We start from the raw sequence: 25,451 nt of genomic DNA, 5'->3' as shown, positions 1-25,451 counted from the left end.
ATGGGCCCTACTGTTCATATTTTTTTCTGTAACTCAGATGGAATGAAATTTTGTAGCATGAAAATAAACTTGATGATGAATGACTAGAAAAAATATAAAATTCATTCATTAACTAGAAGTACCAAAAATGTTACAAGCAATAGACCTGCCAAAGCTGAAAATTTGTGCAATCACCAAGTTGGTGCCGATGAACCAGGAATCACTTGGCCGGTATGGGTTGGACTCACTCATGACCAACGCGGAATCATCCAACTCTTTCTTCTACTAAAAATTGCAAGAAATGATGTGTGTGTGTGTGTGTGTGTGTGTGTGTGTGAATGTGTGTGAATGTGTGTAGATATATTAGAACTCAAAAATGGATTTTCTTCACATTGCAAATAGGTCCTTATATAGACCAATTACACAAACCTCTCTTAACTACATTTAAGAACAACCATGAGTCTACATACTACAAATTTCTAAAAACAAAATACAACTTAAAAAACCATAAAAAAGGACCTTCCCAAGCTATACATGAATCTCAAAATTTCCTTCATTTCCTATGCTTGCCACATGGCCCCAAAGGCGCCATACATTATAAAGATATGTAAATGCAGTGCGCTGCAAATTATGGGCTGAATACCGAGGCTTGGGCTTGATTCATGAGCTGGGCTCTACTCTTGAATTGGTTCCTATTCATGGGAAGAAAATGCATAAAAGTAGAGAGTATTTATATTTGTACATATACATGCAATCTCTTAATGTTTCCACTTTTGTTATGCAGGTATTGAAGGAGAGTTTTAAAATATATTGTTCCATGAATGATGGAATCAATAATCTTATTCTAGATGTTATACTCACCTCTTAGAATGGATCGCATTGGGCCTTCTATTTAAATGATAATTTTTATACCTCAATGCAGTTTTTTGATGTGTCAAGACATGATGCTGTCAAAGCCCTCAACATTTATAAAAGAGCAGGCCACCAGGTCTCATTGCCCTTTATTTTTATTTGAAGTGCTTAATGCTAAGAACAACTGATGCTCAGCTGCAGATTTCTAGGATTTTTTTGGAAGCCAGAAATCGGTTGTTGAGTTTGCTCATTCTTTCAACAGGCACAAAATCTTGCTGATTTTTATGAATTTTGCAAAGGCTTGGAGCTCACTAGAAATTTCCAATTTCCAACTTTGAGATAGGTTTTTATTTTTTTCTTCCAATTTATTTGTTTAAATTTGGGTAAAGTGGGTAAGTTTTTTTATTTGATTACTTTGGTCGTTCATACTTTGGGATGTCTTTTTTATGGTTCTTTATGCATCTCATTTTTGACAGCCACCTCCTTCATTTCTTACAACAATGGAGGAATATATAAGAGAAGCACCTTGTACGGGTTCTGTTGCAAATCAGAGACTGGTGAGTAAACATGAATTCATCCCTAGTAGCGTCTGCTAATTTATTGACCATGGGGGAGCCAGTATTCATACCTAGACTGAGGCATAGATTTTTTTGTTAGCAGCATTGAGATGGGATATTACACTCTAAGACTGCAAAGATATCTACTGTTACAGTCTTTTAAATTGCAGAACTTCTTGTGATAAGATAGGCCAGTCCCAAACTGCGAAATGTGTCTTAAGAGTGCTGGTAATTCTCAGTTCCCAAGTCAAACATGATAATCTATCACCATATTTCTGGTGAGATATATTCCGGACTGCCCCTTCCATATCTTGCAATTTGGGGTGGGAAAAAAAAACCAGAAAAATGGAAGTTTACATAGTGCCAGTTCTGTCTTCTGCACCACTCCCACTACCGAGCCTACCTTGTTACCAGAAAATACACCCTTTTTCTCTACACAATTCAACATTGTTAGATGAAAAAACAAATGAAAATGGAGAAAAGAGAAACCTCAGAAACTGACTTCCTTCCAGATCACTGCCACCTTCCATGGCAAAATCCAAAGCACAAAGTCCCAAATGAAAAAACCAGTAGAATTCAAACTGATAACTCTTCCCTGAAATCCTCGAAGCATCAGATAAGAACCTAATCGGATCGGAATCAAACACAGCAGAAATAACGAAAATCTAAACTGAGTATTTATAAAAATAAAATAAATAAATGAACACCTGAAAATTCCGACTACATAATCGAGTGCAGAAAACACTCCGCCCGTCACGAAATCTAGCAGAATTCATATCGAAAAACTGCAAATCGAAGTATCGAACAAATCAGAACTGCATCACACAACAAATCATTTCTATGTATTCGCATCAAACAACATAGAAAAATTCCTAATTAGGGTTTCAACATTGAATTAGGGTTTTCACATAGAAAATCCTTAATTAGGGTTTCAACATAGTAAATCCCTAATTAGAGTTTCAACATTGTAAATCCCTAATTAGGAAATCACTAAGGTTGAAATTGATGAAATCCAAACTCTTACCTGTTTCAGATCTTCATCTAAGCCCTGAAATTAATGGCAGCTCGCGCGAGAGAGAGAGAGAGAGTCGGGGGTAGGCAGAAGCTGTGAGTCGTGAGAGAGAGAGAGAGAGAGTCGTCAGGAGAGGTAGAGAGAGAGAGAGTCGGGAGAGGAAGAGAGAGAGTCGTCGGGAGAGAGAGAGAGAGAGTCGGGAGCAAAATGGAAATCGTTTTTTGTTTTTATTTTTATACAGAAACATCCGTGGGCCCGCTGTTAAATAGCGCCGCTGCATGGTGCACCCAAAGTGCCGGTTTTACCCATTTTTGTTGTAGTGTTCTTTCATGTAACATGCAATAAGACATTATATTTTTAAGAGCATTTCTATCATGATTAATTTTTCCTTTAGAAAGGCCAAAAGCATTCTTTAAGGATGAGAGGGAGGGGGAATACACATACTTCCAAGAACTCAATTCCACTGTACTGAACCACTGACATTTCAGTTGAATATGCTGGTGGGATGACTTCATCTTCAACTTGCCATGAGTTTGTGAGTGGCAGCGGAAAATAAAACCCAAACGATCATATCATCAGTTTTCACCATTTCCAATTTCCACTACGAAATTACAAAATTCCAGACATTTCAAGAACTAAAAACCCTTTTTTTTTTCCTTTTTTTTATTCTTTTTTTCTATTTTCTTTTTTTTGTTTTTTTTTTTTTTTCTATAAACTATGGTTATAAAACTAAGAGACTGTTCAGAGGGATTATTTTTTTCTCAGGTTAGTCAAAAGGTGAGTGGAGTGGCTTCTTTAGATTATGACCAGATATAACAAAATAATTTAAATAGAAAAATAAGAAGGATATGATATGAAGTATTTATCATAAAATTTAAAGAAATGCTCCAGTGCTCGTAGTTGCATTGGGACACACACAGTCCAATGCATTGGTCTAGACTGTCCAGCAAGTTCAATGCACATTTCATGGGCTACGATCCAAGCATCAAACCAATCTGACAAACATTAACCATTTGCGCAATGACCTTTAATATTAACAGTTAAGATCAATTACACAAAAATAGTCCAATCAACATTCTGATCCATCTATTTGTTTGGATGCAACATGAATTGCTTATAATTCTAAAAAAAATAACTTTTGTTAGGAAATTGCAAGTATCCCATCCATCTTGGAAAAAGAATGGATATGGAAACTAAGGCCAAATTAAGGATGGATTGGATTGGAACATTCGATAAGTGTAAGTTTTGCATGCTAGCCCATTAAATGTGCTCTGATTTCTGAATTTAATGGACAGTTCAGATTGATCGATTATACTCCCCAGTGAACTGATGCAACTAGTTTTTTATATGTTGTCGAATGTCCTTGATCCGATATGTTTCCCTAATGTGTGATATAAATCTGGAAAAATGCTAGAAATATTCTAGTTTATTATATGTTGTCGAATGTCTTGGAAATATCTGGGGTATGCTCTATCAACCTTCTTTTTTGTCCTGCCTTTTGTTTTAGTTTCTTTGAGACGATTTTGAATAGTCTTTGTAGGGTGGGGGAGTGACGTTTGCTGACATAATAGGAAGCAACTTTTTTGAAGGAAAAAAAGAAGAGAAAAGGATATGTGATGTCGGAGGTGTTTAGGATTTTTTTTTAAAACCTGATTTGTGAGGTTGGAGGTGTTTAGGATTTTCTTTTTTAACTTGATTTGTGACGTCGGATGTGTTTAGGATTTGGTTTTTACCTGATTTGTGTGCATTCCATTGGCGGCTAGTGGCGGGCCAACATCTATGGTTGGATGACCATCTGATCTTGAATAATATCCTAAAAATAAGATGAGTATTTTGGAATCAAATCTTAACTGGCTTCATTAAAAACTTATAAATTTTTTCTGTATGCATAAATCTTGACTGATTACAAATTTCGCAATATCCATGGTGAAAATTAAAATGAATCAGAACATTTTTCTATTGCACTTTCCTGTGAAAATAGTTCCACTTTTTTCTATTCCTCTGTGGAAGTTGATCAGCTCCCAATTACAATTGCTATATTTGCTACTTGAGTCACTGATAAGCTCTTTTCAGGTGGTTATGCTATGGTACCGGGCACCAGAAATCCTCCTTGGATCCCGACATTGCTCTATTCCTGTTGATGTGTGGTCAGTGGGTTGCATTTTTGCCGAAATGGTGAACCAGCAGCCTCTGTTCCCTGGGGATTCTGAGATTGATGAATTGTTCAAGATTTTCAAGTGTTGCAGTTATACAGACACCTCTGAGATTAATTTTGTGAGAATGACTTTGTATGTATAGCTTTGTCACTGGCAGATTTTCTTTACACGTGTTATCTCTCTTGTTCCTTTTTTTTTTATTGGGTGAACAGTTATAGGTACGCCGAATGAAGAAACATGGCCCGGGGTGACATCCTTGCCTGATTTTAAGTCTTCCTTTCCTAAGTGGCCTCCCAAGGTATCATTTCTGTTGTGATGGTTATTTGTTCCAATAAGTAAAATAAGATTTTCTAATCTATTGAATTGATTATAGCAATCTATGAAATAATCAAGATTTCTGTTGGATTGATTTCGAGGGTCTTACAAGAATTTGTTTATTCTCACTATTGTTGTGCCGGATATTTGGCAACTGTGGTCCTAGATCTTGAACTAGCAAGAATCAATCTTCTTTCTATAAGTTTCAGTTTTTAGTTATTTGGTTTTCATATACACATGCTTTGTGAACACTCAATAAGAATCGAAATTAGGGATGGATATTAATCAAATAAAGAAAATCTAAATTATGGTTCTGTACTTAGCGTTTATCTTTGTAGTTCAATTGGAAGCAGTATCCTGCATTATCGAGTTAAGAATTATTTTGAATTGTTGGAATTTGTTGAAATCAGATGATCCCTTGACTCTTTCTATTGGATCTGAAGCCCGTATCGTGTGTGTGTGTGTGTGTGTGTGTGTGTGTGTGTATTGCAGAAATACATGTGCATCACTATGTGGGTTCATCGTGATGAAGAGGAATTTATTTTTGAATGGACTTCCTTTGAGAGAAAAAAAAAAAAAAAAAGCCCTGCAATAGCACATCATGAACTAGCTATCAACTGAGATCCCTTAGGTCTGGTAGTAAATCGATAATGGGTGCCTGAAATTTAAAGAGGGGTGGGCCCCTTGTTCTCCTTGGTAGCAAACAGTTGCACTCTGCTCTGGCTGAGGCTCGTATTGGGCCAAAACAATGTGTCTGTTCTTGTTGGTCATCTCAAATAGAATGTAAAATGTTATATAAGGAAAAATCATGATTTTAATCTAATACTATGTAGAAGGTGCATTTAGAAATAGAATCTATCTACCAAACTAGATAATAAAAATATAAAGACATGGGATTTGGTTGTAGGTGGAAGCATTTCCATTTCAACCAAACTTGGGTTTCCAATTTCCAAGCACGCCATGAGAATTCCACTCACTCTCATGATTCTCTACTGCTTATAGACATGTCTCTGTAGAACAACAAATGGGCTCAAACAGCCAAAACCATAATTTTAAAACTGGGAAGAAATCAACTCATTTGGCTGAGTCAACTTGGCTAGACTAGATTTACCAAGACTTGGAAAAACTCGATCCAGTCACGCATTGGTTAAAACTCGAGAAAAACAGTAAAAAATCAGCAACACTCAACAAAAAACTCGACTCAACTCAGGCAACTTGTCATTAATGCATTTTGTACTTGGTTTTTTTTTTTTTTTAGCTCATGGTCTGTTCTTAATGGTAATTTCATGTTCATAGTCATATTTTGGACTACTATAAATCCCTAATACTATGCAATTTGATATAATTTTTTTTTGTTTTTAATCATATTGATGTACTTTATGATTTGGGTTTTTCATTTTATGTTCTTTACGAGACGAGTTTGTTTTCAAGCGAATTTCATGTTTTGCCTGATGAGTGTACCAGTCTGATTATTAAGCTAAGGCACGTAAATGGCAGGACCACCTTTGATTTTAAAATGTGGCTATTTTTTATGCTTAATCTCCATTCTTACATATTCCATGTTGCCTTTGCCTCTACAGGAATGGTGTTGGGGCTCGTGTATGCTAAGATGCGGAACCTTCCCACTCCAATAACCATGCATGCATGCTGGAACTTGGGTGTTGTCCTCAAGCTTACGTTTCTTCAAGTGATTTGATTTGCCAATAATGCCAGACAATTCTTTGGTCTTTTTCTTTTATTTTTCTATCTACTTATTTCTACTTCTAATGGGACTTTTGCTTTATATCTCTTAGAGGTCTTTTTCTTGTTATTATTATTTAATGGCTTCTAAAAGATACTCTTGGATTTTTACTCACACTACTTACTCACAAGCATGCTTGCCACAGAGGCGTCCATGTGTAGCAGGCGGTTCATCAAAATGACAACTAAGGAAATGAAAAACAGCCTGCATTCAAAATGAATGCATGGCCCATCTGAAAATAAGTTGAGAATATGTCCTTTCAAGGCCGAGGCAGGTACAAAGTAAGCTCATTTTATGGACGGTGGAGATCTTCCTGTTCCATGTCTGTGTAGTATGGCTAGGTGTATGGAGGCAGATTTTTATATGTTCATGAGACTGCACATCAGAGTAGATTCATTGCTGCACATCTTCCAGTTCCATGTTTTTCTAAAGTCATCCTGGTAGATATCCAGCCTACTTATTTCTTCTTTTGATAGCGGATTTCTACTTTATTCTAATGTCTTGATATTTTTTTATTATAGCTTTCTAAAGGCACTCTTGGATCTCTACTCACACTACTTAACATGCAAGCATGCTTCCCAATGTGGAATCAGTGTAAGGCAGGTGGTTCATCAGAACATCATTAAAAACAAATGAAAACAGCCCACATTGGCCAATCTGATTAGAAATTGAGAAGATGTCCTTCTTTGTTGGCTGAGGCACAAAAAAAGTAGATTCACTTTATGAATGACAGGGATTTTCCTTTTCCACATCTATGTGGTATGACTAGGAGTATGGAGGCAGGTTTAAATGTTTATGAGACTGCACATTGAGTTATTTCTGCACATCTTTCTATTCCATGCTTTCTAAAGTCATCATGATAGATAATCGGTCTACTAATTTATGCTTTTAATGGCAGACTACTGCTTTACTTTATTTTCAAGTCTTTTTATTTGTTTATTGTGTCTGACTCAGTTGCAAACTTGCCAAAATCATAGTTCAACCCCATCTCTTGGACCTCTGTCAAATCTAGTTGACGCGGCTAATTTTCCAGCTGAGCATATTTCTCTTACTGGTAAACCATATAAAACACCAAACAGTTTTTTTGCATACGGTTTCCATTTTTAATTGTCCAGAAAATGGCCATCAATCCACTAGCCAAATAATCAGTCAAGCTTAATTTTTGGTTCATGACACATCTACACTAGATACCATAAGTTGTGCCTATGTCACTTGTGCAATATCTAATTAATTTATAAGTTCCTATGTTTCACTAGATACAATTGTTTTTCTTCAGTTCATGCATTAATTGCTGGTTGTTGGATTTTATCATTTTACCTGGATGGTTTGTTATTATTTTGATGTGAATATTTGGATGTGTTGTCAAAACAAATTACAATTATTTGTACTTATAAACTGAAATGACCAAATTGTAATTTCCTTGCTTCTAAATATACACTTCAAGTCATGATGTGTTGTTTGGGTGTTGATTATGTCTGAAAAAATGAATTTAAAACATTGACTTGCGTTTTCAAGTTGAAGGATCTAAAAGGGCAAGGGAGAGGCCCAAACTCACCGCCTTTTCCTTCCAAAACCCTAACTCCATGCAAAAGCTCCTCTAATTCTTCTCTCTCTCTCTCTCTCTCTCCCTCTCTCTCTCTCTCTCTCTCTCTCTCTCTCTCTGCAATTGGACTTGGAATTTTGGTCATTTTTATTGTGTTTGTTCATCAAGAGATGCTTCATTTCTCATCTAATTCAACATGATGATGGTCTATTAGTAGGCGGCAGCGAGGCTGGATTGTTCACAATATAACAATTAGTTGTTCACTATTGTTGTTAACTCTTATCTTTGAGAATTGATATTAAGACTTGTTGCATGTCATTTTTTGCGCTCTCACATGTTTGTGATCACATGGTTCATGCCCCTTCATTACACTTTAAGGAGTGTGCAACAAGTTGATATGTAGGGTCCCCTGCTTTAGCATGTACGATTTTGCGATCTTACGCATATGTGGCCCATCGCATGGAGATCAAGAGTTTGATGGGTAACTGTGAGATTCGACCCTAGTTCGCATGTGTGCATGTGTGTGTGTGAGTATGCATTCCATCCATTTTGGTCCCGCGGTCCGACTGGCTAAATTCTGTCGACGTGCAACCCTCGGATTATGTTTGCAGTCATCCTTGAATCCGATCATATAGTCCCGACTCGGATCAACCCTAGACCTATGCCATCTCGATCGTATCGTCGTCGCGATTCCAACGCCGCATCTCGTGCGTAAATCCGATGTGTCCATCAAAAGTTGTAGGCCGCATATTATTTGGGCCATCGATCATGATGTGGGGCCCACTTTACCCATGTGCACGTTTTTTCATGTGGGCCCACCCTAGGTTCCATGTGCCTAGCCTACCCTACACCTCCCCATAGCTAGCAATGATAGAAGTTCTCTAACCTAGGAAAGGATAGCCTCTTTTCTAGAAACTCGTGATGTGTTGCTCTAACCCAAGTCCTCTTTTCTAGCAAAAATCTAGATTTTTCTCTTTTCAAGAGAGAAAACTCATCATTCTCCTCCTCTTTCTAGAAATCCCATCATTTCTTTGCTATACCTCTCTCATTCCTCCTCTTTCTCTCTCATTCTCTCATTCTCCTCTCCTCCTAGCAAAAACTTCCAGCCCCTTCTCCCCTCTTTTCCAGCCCTTTCTTACCTCATTTCTTCTCCATTTAGCCATTAGCAACCCATCTACAACCTTTAATTATCTTCCTCTTGAGGTCTAATACCTAGATCTTGGAGTTTGAAGGCATATTTCTAGGTGGGTGCTCTCCAGAGCTTCTTCTCTCTTTCTTCTCTTTTCTTTCTTTTCCTTGCATGCATGGAAGCATGTAGGACCCACCAATCCATGGTGGAGGTCTTACATGGTTCGTAGTTTGAGGTCATGGGCCTAGATCCTCCATATTTCTATCCGTGGTGGGCCATTCTCCATAAACCCACCATGATGCTTTCTCCTTCTCATTTCTTGCATCCCATGGGTCATTTAGGCCTTGCATGCATGTGGGGAAAAAGGATCCCTGCCCTCCAGCAGGTTCCTTTGAAGTATTATAACATGCATATATCATAGCATAGTGGACAGTGTGGATTTGGGTGTGGGAGGTCCATTAGTGGTAGGACCTTCCACCAATGGCCGATTGCTTCTTCCTTATACCTTTCTCTCTATTTTTCTCCTGTGTATTCTGATGATGTGTGGCCCACCAAGGAGAGGTCAGCAACATCTCAGACCCTTAGCTAGATGGGAAGTCCAAGCCCACTTTGACTAGATGTCCAAGCCCAACATGCACGCATGGTTTGGGTGGCCTCCAAAATGGCTTTTTCATGGAGGTCTAAGTGAGCTCATGGGTCTGGAATTTTGTTAACCCATCAAGGTGGACCTCACATGTTGAATCAGGGTCATAAACCCTTTGATTAATTTATATGGGCTGAAATATGGACAGCATATGTTGCTGTCCATATTTCAGGCCCAGTTTGAGCATGACTTTTGAGCTAATATTTGGATCTGTTTGCATGCCCTTTTCTCCTAAATTTCTTTAGGAATTTTCTGAGGTATGGACCCCACCTTGATGTAGGATGGGCCCCACATCATTTAACCCTTTATTGAGGCCTATGGGATGGGCCAAAGTAGGCTGGATGTCTAGAAATTTCTGGACAGTCCAGCAATGTTGCATGTTGGAGAGGAGCCTATTATACCTTGAACTTGGGGAAGCAGGCCGCTCCAGTAGACCCCCCCTACTGTCCTTACATGGGAATACCAAACACATCTATTTTTCCAATGAATCGAGAGACCTATGCCCACCCCACGAGGTGCCAATCATGGGGATAGCAACATTGTGCAGTAGCAGATGTTTTTTGGAAAGCATTGTTGTCCAGAATTTATATTAATTAAATAAAATACTTTTACCACTTTAAAAATTCTAAAATATTGTAGAGGGATGGCCCATCTATAGTAGGACACAGATACAAAATTGTAGGGCCAATGGATACCTGTACTCACCATGGAAATAGCTGAACCGGCCCACTATATTCTGGTGTCCAGATCAGGCAGAATCTCAGGATAGATTGTTTTCTTAAAATGAATTAAAATATTTATAGCTGTCCAAAAATCCTGAAATTTTGCAAAGAAGTGGCCTACTCATTGTAGGACCCATCTACAAATTTTTGGGTCCAATGGACCCCTGTGCGCACCGTGGAAAGTGCTGGACCGACCCACCATGTTGGGATGTCCAGGTCAGTCCGATTTTTTGGACAGACTGATTTTTATAAATTAATTAAAATACTTCTAGTTATTTAAAATTTTGAAATTTTGTAAAGGGTATGGCCCACCCATGGAAGTATCACCCTGCAAAATTTCAGACCCAACGGACATTTGAGCTGACTGTGGTGCGGCCAGGAGTGGCCCACCAGTCAGGGACACCCAGGCTGGGGCGTCCAGCTTGGGCTGGCCCTCCAGCCTACTTCGTGGGCCCACCTTGATGTATTGTATACCCCACCATCCATCCATGTGGGGTCCTTAGGGGATTGATCATCCTCCCTTTTTTTTGGTATTCAATTGGGGCCCATTGGGTGGATTTTTGGGCCAGATACCCCGAGCCCATAACACTGCCTACACATGGGACATCCCTGCCTTAGGCTATTCTTGGTCTGCATTCCAACGGCCTGGCCCACTTGATATATGTTTTGCATATCCTCCCTCATCTGGTGGAGCCCACAGTGATGTGTGTGGGCCATCAGAGATTAAATATACTAAGAAATACTTTTATTGTTGGACTCCAACCAACCTAGAAATTTGGGTGGGCTGGAATTTGGCAATGGGCCCAATGTTGCCACCCATAAATGAATTGGGGTAGCATGGCCCACCAAATGTGAGGAGGACTTAGATAAGTTATTTTACTCTTTCTCTACAGCATTTTGGGGTGTGATTAGGTCCCAGCTGAGGCCCACCCAAGTTGAGTTTTATTGGAATGTTGCGTGTGATTAGTTGACTAATTCCTTAGGCCTTGTGGACTAGATCCTTTTAGTAGGCCCACTAACCTTTGGGCCTATACTCTTCTACCTATTGTGATGGGTTTAATGGCTACATTATGCAAGTAGTTGGGCCTTTTGGCTGTCCACTAAATTGACCCTATACTTGGGCTAGGATGTGAGGCCCAACTCGCTTGTGTTAAGTGCAAAATGGCCCATGTGAATGAACTACTGGGCTACACATGAGGCCCACCATAATATGTGAACTTATGATGGTTGGGTCCAAGCCTTGCTTGGGGGCCCACCATACTGTTTATGAGTTCGACTCGTGTATAACCCATCAGGCCACGTATTGCTTGGGCCTTAGACCTTATTTTATATGCGTATCGGGCTACCTCTTGGGACCCAGTTGAGGTTGGATGTCCTCCTTGGTGGCCCTAAGGTAGGCCCATAAGGCTCTTATAGGTGGTTGAAGGCCCACCTTGGACCTTGTTAGGCCCCTCTCCTCCTTAAGGCTTTATGATTCTCCTAGCTTGTGGGTTATCCCAAAGTATTGGGCCCCCACTAGAGGACTTCGCTTCTCCTTAGTACCTGTCTATGTACCTAGACCTTGTCCCTCCTTAGGACGGAGGAATACATTCTACAGGTAGCACACTTACATCATTATGACCCATATGCATCATCTGTATGAATTGATTGCATTGTATGGTGGTCATTGAGGGATGAAGTTTCTCCCCTTGTGCACATTGAGTTCCTAAAGCTTGTGCATGATCTGTATGAGTGACTCTTGTATTGGCATCGCACTTCATGATGATACCGCCCTTGCTTCATCAGGGCCTTGCCTCCACAGGGACATTCGTGGATGGCCACATGTGTGGACACCGAAAATATTACTTGAGCATCCAGGTGCATAGGATGCCCATGGGTGAAATTCTCAAAACTTCCATGGTACCAAGGATCTGCCCCAACACCGTGACCGAGTAAAAACTATAAGCGCACGAGGGCCTTATACCGTTAGGCCATAACTCCCACTGTCATGTAATTGGTTGGGTATAGATGTAGCCTTATCCACCTGTGAGGGAGGGCATTGTTAAGTTGAGTCTGACCAGCTCGTAAATGGGTCCATTACCATTAGGCCCTGCTGGTGATTGACTGTCCATAGGTGGGTAGTGAGGCACTACGCCAAAACAGTGAAAAAAAGACAGTTCAAAATCGTCTCAAATGACTAAAAAGGACGGTCGTGGATCGTCTCATGGGCCGTCATATTTTAACGCATCGTATTACTTGAAGGAGGGTTAAAAATCGTCATTCTTATTGACGAAAAAGGACGGTCATGAACCGTCTCTTATGAGCCTTCAAAGGAAGGCCATGGACCGTCCTTTAAAAGGACGGTCATGGACCATCTTTTAAAATGACGGTCATGGACCGTCCTTAAAAGGATTGCTATGAACTCTCTTATGAGCCTTCAAAGGACGGTTATGGACCGTCCTTTAAAAGGATGGTCATGGACCATCCTTAAAAAGGACTGCTATGAACCATCTCTTATGAGCCTTCAGAGGACAGTTATGGACTGTCCTTTAAAAGTACAGATATGAACCGCCTCTTATGAGCCTTCAAAGGACATTTTCAAATTTGAGATGGTCAATATACACCTGTTACAATATATTTCATCGTATTCTTCCTAATATACACCTGTTATATAATATATTTCATCATATTCACATTCACATCCATCTAAACCCAAACTACGTAAATCCATCCAAACATAAACTACATTTATCCAAACATAAACTACATCCATCAAAACACAAACAATCTTATCCATATTACATTCATCCACGCATAAATACATATAAGTTTAACATCATAAATAAAAAAAAAGAAAAAAAATCAGCAACAATTTTCTTTTTGTGTCTTTCATCTAATAAAAAATATTCAACCAACAAAACATTATAATTCAGAATCATGAAGAATTGCAGAAACTTCTTCCAAAAAAGTGGGCACTTTTTAAAAATAAAACTGATCATTAAAATAAAACTAATGCAAGCAAATAATGCAAAAAAGTGTTTTAATTCAAGTTAATAGAAACAACAACAAAAATTAAAGCTTTGTAAAAAGGGGCATGTGTTAAAAGGGATACATTATTGTTTGTTGCCATGTGATTGGGCTATAATTCAAGTTAATAGAAACAACAACAAAAATTAAGGCTTTTTAAAAAGGGGCATGTATTAAAAGGGATACATTCTTGTTTGTTGTCATGTGATTAGGCTACATTATTACAGCAATCGGGTTCGGGTTCGGGATCGGGTTTAGGTTTGGGTTTTCAAGTTTAAGTTTAGGTTTAGGTTAGGGAGTTGAGATTAGGATTCGGTGTAGGTCTAGGTTTAGGGATTTGAGAATACATTTAGGTTATAGGTTTAGGTTTAAGTTTTAGGTTATAGGTTTAGGTTTAGGTTTTAGGTTTAGGTTAAGGGTTATAGGTTATAAGTTTAGGTTATAGGTTATAGGTTTTAGTTTAGGTTTAGGTTAAGGTTTAGGTTTAGGTTAAGGTTTATGTTTAGGTTATAGGTTATAGTATATAGGTTATAGCTTTAGGGAATTGAGAATAAGTCAAGGCTAAGGTTTAGGTTTAGGAAATTAGGTTCGGGTTTGGGATCGGGTTTAGGTTTGGGTTTTCAAGTTTAGGTTTAAGTTTAGGTTAGGGAGTTGAGATTAGGATTAGGTGTAGGTTTTAGTTTAATGATTTGAGAATACATTTCGCTTTTATGTTTAGGTTTAGGTTTTAGGCTTAGGTTTATGTTATAGGTTTATGTTATAAGTGCAGGTTATAGGTTTAGGTTTAGGTTAGAATATAGGTTAAGGTTTAGGGAATTGAGAATAGGTTAAGGTTTAGGTTTAGGAAATCAGATTCAGGTTCAGGATCAGGTTTAGGTTTGGGTTTTCAAGTTTAGGTTTAGGTTTAGGTTAAGGAGTCGAGATTAGGATTAGGTGTAAGTTTAGGTTTAGGGATTTCAGAATACATTTAGGTTTTAGGTTTAGGTTTCAAGTTATAGATTAAGGTTTAAGTTTTAGGTTTAGATTAAGGTTAGGTTATAGGTTATAAGTTTAGGTTATAGGTTATATGTAAAGGTTTTAGGTCATAGGTTTCGGTTTAGGTTAAGGTTATAGGTTGTAGTTTAGGTTTAGGTTAAGGTTAAGGTTTAGGTTTAGGTTATCAGCTATAGGTTTAGGGAATTGAGAATAGGTTAAGCTTTAGGTTTAGGAAATCGGGTTCGGGTTCGGGATCGGGTTTAGGTTTGGGTTTTCAAGTTTAGGCTTAGGTTTAGGTTGGAGAGTTGAGATTAGGATTAGGTGTAGGTTTAGGTTTAGGGATTTGAGAATACATTTAGGTTTTAAGTTTAGGTTTAGTTTATAAGTTATAGGTTTAGATTAAGGTTAAGGTTTAGGTTTAGGTTATAAGCTATAGGTTTAGGGAATTGAGAATAGGTTAAGGTTTAGGTTTAAAAATTGGGTTCGGGTTTGGGATCGGGTTTAGGTTTGGGTTTTCAAGTTTAGGTTTATGTTTAGGTTAGGGAGTTGAGATTAGGATTAGGTGTATGTTTAGGATTAGGGATTTAAGAATACTTTTAGGTTTTAGGTTTAGGTTTAGGTTGTAGCTTATAGGTTTAGGTTTAGGTTATAGGTTATAGGTTTAGAGTTAGGTTTAGGTTTAGGTTTAGGTTATAAGCCATAGGTTTAGGGAATTGAGAATAGGATAAGGTTTAGGTTTAGGAAATCGGGTTTGGGTTCGGGATCGGGTTTAGGTTTGGGTTTTCAAGTTTAGGTTTAGGTCTAGGTTATGGAGTTGAGATTAGAATTAGGTGTAGGTTTAGGTTTAGGGATTCGAGAATACATTTAGGTTTTAGGTTTAGGTTTAGGTTATAGGTTATATGTTTATGATTAAGTTTAGGTTAAGGTTTAGGTTTAGGTTTAGGTTATAAGCTATAGGTTTAGGGAATTGAGAATAGGTTAAGGTTTAGGTTTAAAAAATTGGGTTCGGGTTCGGGATCAGGTTTAGGTTTGGGTTTTCAAGTTTAGGTTTAGGTTTTGGTTAGGGAGTTGAGATTAGGATTAGGTGTAGGTTTAGGTATAGGGATTTGAGAATACTTTTAGGTTTTAGGTTTAGGTTTAAGTTATAGGTTATAGGTTTAGGTTTAGGTTAGGGTTTAGGTTTTGGTAATAAGCTATAAGTTTAGGGAATTGACACTAGGTTAAGGTTTAGGTTTAGGAAATCGGGTTCGGGCTCGGGATCGGATTTAGGTTTGGGTTTTCAAATTTAGGTTTAGGTTTTGGTTAGGGAGTTGAGATTAGGATTAGGTGTAAGTTTAGGTTTGGGGATTTGAGAATACATTCAAGTTTTAGGTTTAGGTTTAGGTTTTAGGTGATAGGTTAAAGTTTCGGTTTTAGGTTTAGGTTAAGGTTAGGTTATAGGTTATAGGTTATAGGTTAAGGTTTTAGGTCATAGGTGTTGGTTTAGGTTAAGGTTATAGGTTGTAGTTTAGGTTTTAGGTTAAGGTTTATGTCTAGGTTTCGGTTAAGGTTTAGGTTTAGGTTATAAGCTATAGGTTTAGGGAATTGAGAATAGGTTAAGGTTTAGGTTTAGGAAATTCGGTTCGGGTTCGGGATCGGGTTTAGGTTTGGGTTTTCAAGTTTAGGTTTAGGTTTAGGTTAAGGAGTTGAGATTAGGACTATGTGTAGGTTTAGGTTTAGGGATTTGATAATACATTTAGGTTATAGGTTTAGGTTTAGGTTTTAAGTTATAGGTTAAGGTTTAGGTTTTAGGTTTAGGTTAAGGTTAGGTTATAGCTTATAAGTTTAGGTTATAGGTTATAGTTTAAGGTTTTAGGTTATAGGTTTTGGTTTAGGTTAAGGTAATAGGTTGTAGTTTAGGTTTAGGTTAAGGTTTACGTTTAGATTATAAGCTATAGGTTTAGGGAATTGAGCTTAGGTTAAGGTTTAGGTTTAGAAAATCAGGTTCGGGTTCGGGATCGGGTTTAGGTTTAGGTTTAGGTTAGGGAGTTGAGATTAGGGTTAGGTGTAGTTTTAAGTTTAGGGATTTGAGAATACATTTAGGTTTTAGGTTTAGGCTTAGGTTTTAGGTTATAGGTTAATGTTTAAGTTTTAGGTTTAGGTTAAGGTAAGGTTATAGGTTATAAGTTTAGGTTATTTTAGGTTTAGGTTAAGGTTAGGTTATAGGTTATAAGTTTAGGTTATAGGTTATAGGTTTAGGTTTTAGGTTTAAGTTAAGGTTATAGGTTTAGGTTTAGGTTTAGGTTAAGGTTTAGGTTTAGGTTATAAGCTATAGCTTTAGGGAATTGAGAATAAGTTAAGGTTTAGGTTTAGAAAATTGGGTTTGGGTTCGGGATCGGGTTTGGGTTTGGGTTTTCAAGTTTAGGTTTAGGTTTAGGTTAGGGAGTTGAGATTAGGATTAGGTGTAGGTTTAGGTTTTGGGATTTGAGAATACATTTAGGTTTTAGGTTTAGGTTTAGGTTATAAGTTATAGGTTTTGGTTTAGGTTTAGGTTAAGGTTTAGGTTTAAATTTAGGTTAAGGTTTAGGTTTAGGTTATAAGCTATAGGTTTAGGGAATTGAGAATTGGTTAAGGTTTAGGTTTAGTAAATTGGGTTCGGGTTCGGGATTGGGTTTAGGTTTAGGTTTAGGTTAGGGAGTTGAGATTAGGGTTAGGTGTAGGTTTAGGTTTAGGGATTTGAGAATACATTTAGGTTTTAAGTTTATGTTTACATTTTATGTTATAGGTTAATGTTTAGGTTTTAGGTTTAGGTTAAGGTTAGGTTATATGTTATAAGTTTAGGTTATAGGTTATAGGTTAAGGTTTTGGTCATTGGTCTAGGTTATATGTTAGGGTTATAGGTTAAGGTTTAGGTTATAGGTTAAGGTTTAGGTTTAGGTTTAGGTTTAGGTTTTGGGATTTGCAAATAGGTTTAGGTTAAGGTTTTAAGTTTAGGTTTAGGAAATTGGGATCGGGTTCGGGTTTGGGTTTAGGTTTGGGTTTTCAAGTTTAGGTTTAGGTTTAGGTTAGGGAGTTGAGATTAGGATTAGGTGTAGGTTTAGGTTGAGGGATTTGAGAATACATTAAGTTTAGGTTTAGGAAATTGGGTTCGGGTTTGAGATCGGGTTTACATTGGGGTTTTAGGTTTAGGTTTAGGTTATAGGTTTAGGTTATGGGTTATAAGTGTAGGTTTAGGTTTAGATTTTAGGTTTAGGTTAAGGTTTAGGTTTAGGTTATAGGTTTTGGGATTTGAGAATAGGTTTAGGTTATAAGAATAGGTTTAGGTTATAAGTTTAAGTTTAGGTTTAGGTTTAGGTTTTATGTTTAGGTTAATGTTATAGGTTTAGGTTTTGGTTTAGGTTAGGTTATAGGTTAAGGTTTAAGGAATTGAGTTTAGGTTATAGGTTATAGGTTAAGGTTTAGGTTTAGGTTTAGGTTTTTGATTTTTGGTTATGGGTTTAGGTTTAGGTTTAGGTTATAGGTTAAATAGGTTTAGGTTATAGGTTATAGGTTTAGGTTTCGATTATAGGTTTTGGGATTTGAGAATAGGTTTAGGTTATAGGTTATACGTTATACGTTATACGTTTAGGTTTAGGTTTAGGTTTAGAGATTTGAGAATAGGTTTAGGCTATAGGTTTAGGTTTAGGTTAAGGTTATAGGTTTAGGTTTGGGTTTAGGTTAGGTTATAGGTGTTTGGTTAAGGTTTAGGTTATAGTTATAGGTTTTGGGATTTGAGAATAGGTTTAGGTTATAAGTATAGGTTTCAGATAGGTTATAGGTTAAGGTTTAGGGAATTGAGTTTAGGTTATAGGTTCAGGTTGTAGATTATAGGTTATAGGTTTACGTTAAGTTTAGGTTATAGGTTTTGGGATTTGAGAACAGGTTTAGGTTAGGTTGTAAGTTAAAGTTTAAGGAATTGAGTTTAGGTTATAGGTTATAGGTTTAGGTTAAGGTTTAGGTTGTAGTTTTAGGTTTTGTGATTTGAGAATAGGTTTAGGTTATAGGTTAAGGGTGTGGTCCTTGCAAATACAGATATAAACATGGCCTACTCCAATTGGCCAGGCCCTTTCAATACTGTCCATAGGAAATGGACAGCTTCATCATGGTCATAACAGCAGTTCCCACCTTCCAGGGACCCCCACTCAACATCCAGATAGCTCCGACGTACATCTGGGTCTTCTTCATTAATTTTGACCAAATACATAAATACGGCCTGTCCAAATGGTTAGACCCCTCTAATGTTGTCCATAAGAAATGGACAACTTTATCATAGTCATAACAGCGGTTCCCACCTTTCAGGGACCCCTGCTCATCCGGATAGATCCGACGCACATCCAGGTCTGCTCCATTAATTTTGAGCTAATACATTTAAAAACAACATAAATATATCTAAAAGCATCTGGATGCCTGGGGAAGGCCTCCCATATTTATATTGTTGGTTACTCATCCATTTGTCTACAAGCCACAATCGACCAACAATTTCTATCGCTACCTGTACTCTGAAACCAACACAAATATAACTGGGAAACAATATAAGGAATAAGAAAAAATGAATTTACCTGTACACATCATTAAATGTTTCCCTATAAGGAGGTGATATTATATCTTTAATAACCACAACTTGTATGATAGATAAAAATGTAACCGATACAATCTGTTACAATTCAAAGGAGAAAAAATATTTGTAGCTGCACTGATATTCTAGTACATTACAAACGGCTGCCTACATACCCAAAAGTCAGATTAAGATTAAGCCACTACATAGTTCTTTTTAATTAACTATGTTACTAAAGGTCATAAATTTCAGATTTAATAAAGTATCATCAAACGTCGTCTCAAATCGTTTTTGGTTGGGATTTGAGAATAGGTTTAGGTTAAGGTTATAAGTTTAGGTAAAGGTTATAAGTTTAGGCTATAGGTTAAGGTTTAGGTTATAGGTTATAGGTTAAGGTTTAGGTTAGGTTTTAAGTTTAGGCTAAGGTTATAGGTTTAGGTTTAGGTTAGGTTATAGGTTAAGGTTTAGGTTAGGTTTTAAGTTTAGGCTAAGGTTATAGGTTTAGGTTTAGGTTATGTTATAGGTTAAGGTTTAGGGAATTGAGAATAGGTGTAGGTTTAAGTTTAGGAAATCGGGTTTGGGTTTGGGTTTAGGTTTGGGTTTTCAAGTTTAGGTCTAGGTTTAGGTTAAGGAGTTGAGATTAGGATTAGGTGTAGGTTTAGGTTTAGGGATTTGAGAATACATTTAGGTTTTAGGTTTAGGTTTAGGTTTTAGGTATAGGTTTAGGTTATAAGTGTACGTTTAGGTTATAGGTTTTGGTTAAGTTATAGGTTTAGGTTATAGGTTACAGGTTTAGGTTATAAGTGTAGGTTATAGGTTTAGGTTATAGGTTTAGGTTTAGGTTTAGGTTATTATCTACTACATACTAGTAACATACAACCAATATTGGAGCACCATACCATAAGCTACAAGAATTTCATGTCCCCCTAAACAAGGTATCCTCCATTGATAACATATATATATATATATATATTATAAGTTTTTTATTTTCATTTACATTTGCAAATACATTCATCATCCATCCAAGGAAATTGAAACAAGTACTATCACTCTTTGAGGGAAGGGAAGGGACATGATATTTCAGTGACAGCTCACCTTGGCATTTATCTTCAAAAGAACATTTGTCAGGCATTGGTCATTGACTCTTTGAAGCGCAATGCATTGAGTGGCAATACCGAATTTTGGCAGGTTCTTTTGCTTCCATGGACCTTCAGAAATGGCACAAATATCAGCTTCATCTAAAACTTTGGTGGCCCCTAAACAGTTTAAAAATGTGAAATTCTCTAGAATGAGAAACCAAAATGAAAAAAGACTGAGTCAAGCTTCTCAAGCACATATGGAAGCCATCAAGGATGAAACCAAAACTTACATTCTCCACAGGACATCAAGGACATCATCAACAAATTCGAGCATAAACATGAAGCAGATTGATGCTAATGCTGCATTGTACTCAACAAGACACTGCATGAATTAAACATCCAGTGCTCAGCCAGGACTCCAAATAACAATATAAGGAATAGTTTTGGAGCCATATTAGTCAAGCAACACTTCACAAAAAGAGTTGATTAGACTAAAATGAATATTTTGCAAGGAAAGACTACTATTCATCATAGTTAGAGAATTACCTAACAACAGCAGCAGAAGTAGCGGCTGTGTTCCCTTCAAAATTGAAGCAGCAGCATAGCATATATAGTATGTGATGGCATATTGTCCCAACAGTCACATTTGTGACAGTTGCCTTAGCATATAGTATGCGCATAGGCAACCTGGGTCACTCAAGATGGCTAATGTCATTTGACAATATTACTGGAAAGTGAAGACACCAAAAAAGATACTGCTTCATATGAGATTTCAATGTCAAAGCAACGCACTTGAAATTCCATGGTTAGAGGAACAACTCAGGTTGCATTTAGCTGCACTATTGAACTCAACTGTGATTATTAACTCAACAGAGAGGAAAGGACTAAATTCCAAATACCGACCTCAAGCTGCATCTGGACACATAAGTCAATTTGATTGGGAGCATTCAGTCTAATCAAGATGGAATGGTCAAATTATAATCATGTTACCAGACATTCATGGCAAGGAACCAGCCCTTAAATTGCAGTTGCATTCCTTTCAAGTTTCAGGCCCAACTAGAAACATAGTAGCAATCTGAAGCCCGGACTCATAATATGAAGAGTTATTATACAATGTTTGGGCTGAAAAAAATGTATAGTTCCCTTTGTGTTTTCGGTTTGCACAAGTAGGGGCAGGTTGCAGCCACCTGTCAGTCTTATAAACAGTCAATATTATGGGTCCCATAGTGGATGTCCTATGCACTAAACTCCCACATATTATAAGAATGTTAACCCTTCAACAGATGGTTAAGAGACAAAATACAGCTGCTGTGCAAATTCAACCAAGAAAAGGCCAAATATAAATAGGATCTTCCAAGTCCACAACAGGGCCCATATATCAACTGTTTGGATCACTGAACCATCAGCCCCAGCAGCCTCCAGTCGAGCAAACTGAAAATTTGAACCGTGCTGCTAACCCTTTCAGCCCAAACATGGTAAATTACATGTAATATGAATGCTAAGGAAAATACGATCTTTCTTTCTTTTCTTTTCTTTCTTTTTTTTTTTTTTACTTTTTTTTTAATCAACAAAATCAATTTTATTAAAAGATCCCAATGGGGAAAAGTTTATCAGCAAAATTACATGGGATGTGTTTGGTTCGAGGGATTGAAAGGGATTAGAAGGCTTAATCCCGAGATTGGCTGGGCATGCCAAACAGACCGGATATAGCAATCCCATAGATCTTGCACCAATCCACTGATGTAGCTAGCATTACCTTCAAAACCGTGCAATCCACTCTAATACCATCCAATCTGCCCAGCCACATAGGCCCTTGTTGTACTAAGTAAACTCAGTAGGGACAACCTTAAACCCTAAATCCGCAAATCCCAAATCCCCAAATCCCTAAATCCCTAAATCCCTAAATCCCCAAATTGTTCCAATTGGTATTAAGATTAAGAGAGATTGAGAGAGAGAGAGAGATATACCTATTTGAGTTAGAGCCCTGATCACGGTTAACCAAGCTTAAGAGGATGCGTGAGAGAAAGAGAGGACCGAGAGAGACAGAGAGAGAGGATGCGCACGCGAGAGAGAGAGAGCGCACCGAGAGAGACAGAGACAGAGAGAGAGAGGGCGCAGTGGAGAGAGGACCGAGAGAGAGAGAGGACAGAGAGCAAGAGAGACTTCAAGTCTCTCTCACGGTCTCACGAGCGGGTCACGTGATCGGTGCTCTGTGGGCCCCACCATGATGTATGTGTTTCATCATTTCCATCCATCTATTTTTCCATTTCATTTTATGGTATGAGATAAAAAATGAGGTATATCCCAATCTCAACCGGACCACATTATAGGAAACAGTGTTGAATAAACGTCGACCATTAAAACCCTTTTGGGGGGTGAAAACCAATCTTCGCGATCTTGTGCAATTCTACCACCTAGGCATAGGTTGTTGCCGCCCCATGGGACACATTGGACGGTCCAAATCATGAAAAGTGATGATGGGTGGGGCCCACTGTCAAAACCCAGTAGTAAGCATGTCTATCACTGGATGTTTTTCGCCAGAAGGGAACTGTTTGGATGCTTTCTTCAAAAAATAGGTATGGCCCACTTCTAATGATATTCTTGGGGATCTACTCCATTCATCAATTTCTCAGTAATGTGTAAGCCCAGGGGTCAAAGTATGAAGTAGATCCGAACTCTATGTGAGCCACACTATCCACTTGTGATGAGGCACTACCCACCGTTGAAGCAACCCTATGTTTTCCTTTACATGCATGCATATGGAATTTTATTTATTTATAAATTTACCACTCTCCCTTTTAGAATAGTCTATCATTCGTTCCTCCCTACTGCACCATCCAAAAGAAGTGAAATTCGATGAATATCCACAATTTTTCGTGCTCTTTCCATCGGTTCAGTTTGGGTCCCGATCGCCTAAGGATGTCCAAGATGCTTTCTTAATGGTTATTGTCTGATCTTGCCTATCGGTTTAGTTTTGTGGGCCCCATTATGATGTATTTGTTACATCCACACCGTCCATCCATTTTGAGATATCATTTTACGTCATGAGCCAAAGAATGAGGCAGATAAAAATCTGTAGTGGACCCCACCACATAAATTTTAGGTGCACCACACCACATGAAATCAATAGTAGTTGGATATCCATCACTAAAATCCCCCTAAGGCTTACTGTACTGTTTATTTGACATCCAATTTGTTGATTAGGTCATACAGGGCCAGATGAAGGGAAAAAACAAAAATCAGCTTGATCCAAAACTTTTATGGCCCCAAAATGGTATGACATCCAATATTGTATTTGTTTATATTTTTTTAGATGTCTTCACATAGTTTTAGATGGTAATCAACACTTGAGTTTCGTTTACAGATGATTTTTGAGATATCTCATAAGCTAAAGGGGAGACATCAAATGCACGGTGTTGATGTTCAACACACATCATGATGGGCCCATTTTACATGTCTAGTCCATTCACTCTATTTTATTGAATCATTACCCTCAATTCGACTAGTTACTCGCCTCGATCATACTACATATGAGAAAGATATTGGGCAAACAAGATTGATCAACAATTTGAGTGATTTTTTATTTAAACATCTGAAGTTATTTAATCTTCATGTCCGGACTGATCAGTTTGTCCAAAAATAGTTAAAGGTTGTTCATAATATCACACAAACATCAACTTGATCCAAAACTTCTATGGCCTCTAAGAAATTTTAAATGGTAGAGGTTCAATCACACTATTTCCTGTGGTGTGGTCCACTTGAGCTTTGGATATGCTTCCTTTTTGTTCTTTAGACCTCAAATTATCTATTAACATGGATGAATGAAGTGGATAAAATAAATAAATAATGGTGAACCCCACAGAGTTTACTCTGGTAAAGGTAACGAGTAACTCACTTAAATGTAGTGGAGAAAGGTTTCCTTAAAACATTCATAATCATATATTGGGCCTGCGTAAATGTGATTCACATATCCAACCCACTCATTATGTGTGTCCCACTTGGATGAGGGGTCAAACCAAGTTTCAACCACATCCAAAACTCATGTGGGCCGCACCAAGTGCTTTTGTATTTTTTAGGATGTCTTCACATAGTTTTAAATGGTATGGCCCACTTGAGTTTCGTTTATTGATGATTTTTGAGATATCCCATAACCTAAAGGGGACACATCAAATTCACGGTGTTGATGTTCAATACACATCATGATGGGGCCCACAAAACTTATTAACATCAATTCTTAGGTTCTCACGAGGTTAGTAAGTTGGGTCACAATTTTAACCAGAATATTTGGCCCATTTTACATGTCTGGTCCATTCACTCTATTTTACTGATCAATACTCTCAATTTGACTACTTACTCGCCTCAATCCGGCTACATATGAGAAAGATATTGGGCATATAAGATTGATCAACAATTTCAGTGAAATTTAATTTAAACATCTGAAGTTATTTACTCTTCAATTTGAACTGATTAGATTGTCCAAAAATGATTAAAGGTTCAATTAGTGAATGTGCCTAATAATTTAGTAATTTTATTTTTCACAAATAAATTTAACATTTTTTTTTTCAAAATGTATATATATTTTTTAACTCTTTTAACTAAATATCATTTTTATTATAAATTAATTTAACATATTTTTTTACAAAATCTAGTTTTTTTTTTTAAAATATATATTTTTTTACAATTTGTCAATTTTTTCACAACTTTGTTTAATTTCTTAAATTTTCTTTTTCAAAATATCATTTTTTTAATCTCATTTTGTTATATAACTTTTCAATTTTTCTTGTCAAAATACAAAATCTAGTTTTCTTTCTAATTTTTTTTTTTTTTTTCAATTTGTCAAAATTTTCACCATTTTGTTTAATTTTTTTAATTTTCTTTTTTAAAATATCATTTTTTATTGAAATTTTTTTTTTCAAAATTAAAATTTTTCTTAAACATTATTAATTATTTTTCTAAGCTTCTCAACTATTTTTTTTTCAACATTCATAATTTTTTTGAGCTTCTTAATTTTTGACAATGTTTAAGAAAAATGATATTTTGAAAAAGAAAATTTAAAGAGATGGTTTAGGAGCATCTCTAATAAAGACGGTCTTTGGCAGTCTCTAATAGAGACGATCTTTAACAGGGCTATATGACGGCTAAGGACCGTCTCTAATAGAGACGGTCTTT

At 37.2% G+C, this 25,451-nt stretch overlaps 1 long non-coding RNA gene across 2 annotated transcripts; it reads right to left on the bottom strand.

The window, feature by feature from the left end:
• Positions 1-1,434: 1,434 nt before the first annotated feature.
• LOC131233223 (uncharacterized) lies at positions 1,435-2,543 on the bottom strand. 2 transcript variants are annotated; one of them, XR_009165131.1, is made up of 3 exons: positions 2,413-2,543; positions 2,096-2,173; positions 1,435-2,012 (listed from the first exon to the last, which is right to left on the bottom strand). It is a non-coding gene; the product is annotated as an uncharacterized LOC131233223 (long non-coding RNA). The 2 variants fall into 2 exon arrangements; XR_009165132.1 differs by having other exon boundaries at positions 1,436-1,983.
• Positions 2,544-25,451: the final 22,908 nt, after the last annotated feature.

Source organism: Magnolia sinica, chromosome 18 (assembly GCF_029962835.1).
Source record: "Magnolia sinica isolate HGM2019 chromosome 18, MsV1, whole genome shotgun sequence".
NCBI classification, from domain to species: domain Eukaryota; kingdom Viridiplantae; phylum Streptophyta; class Magnoliopsida; order Magnoliales; family Magnoliaceae; genus Magnolia; species Magnolia sinica.
This window is presented reverse-complemented; position numbering and strand designations above follow the sequence as displayed.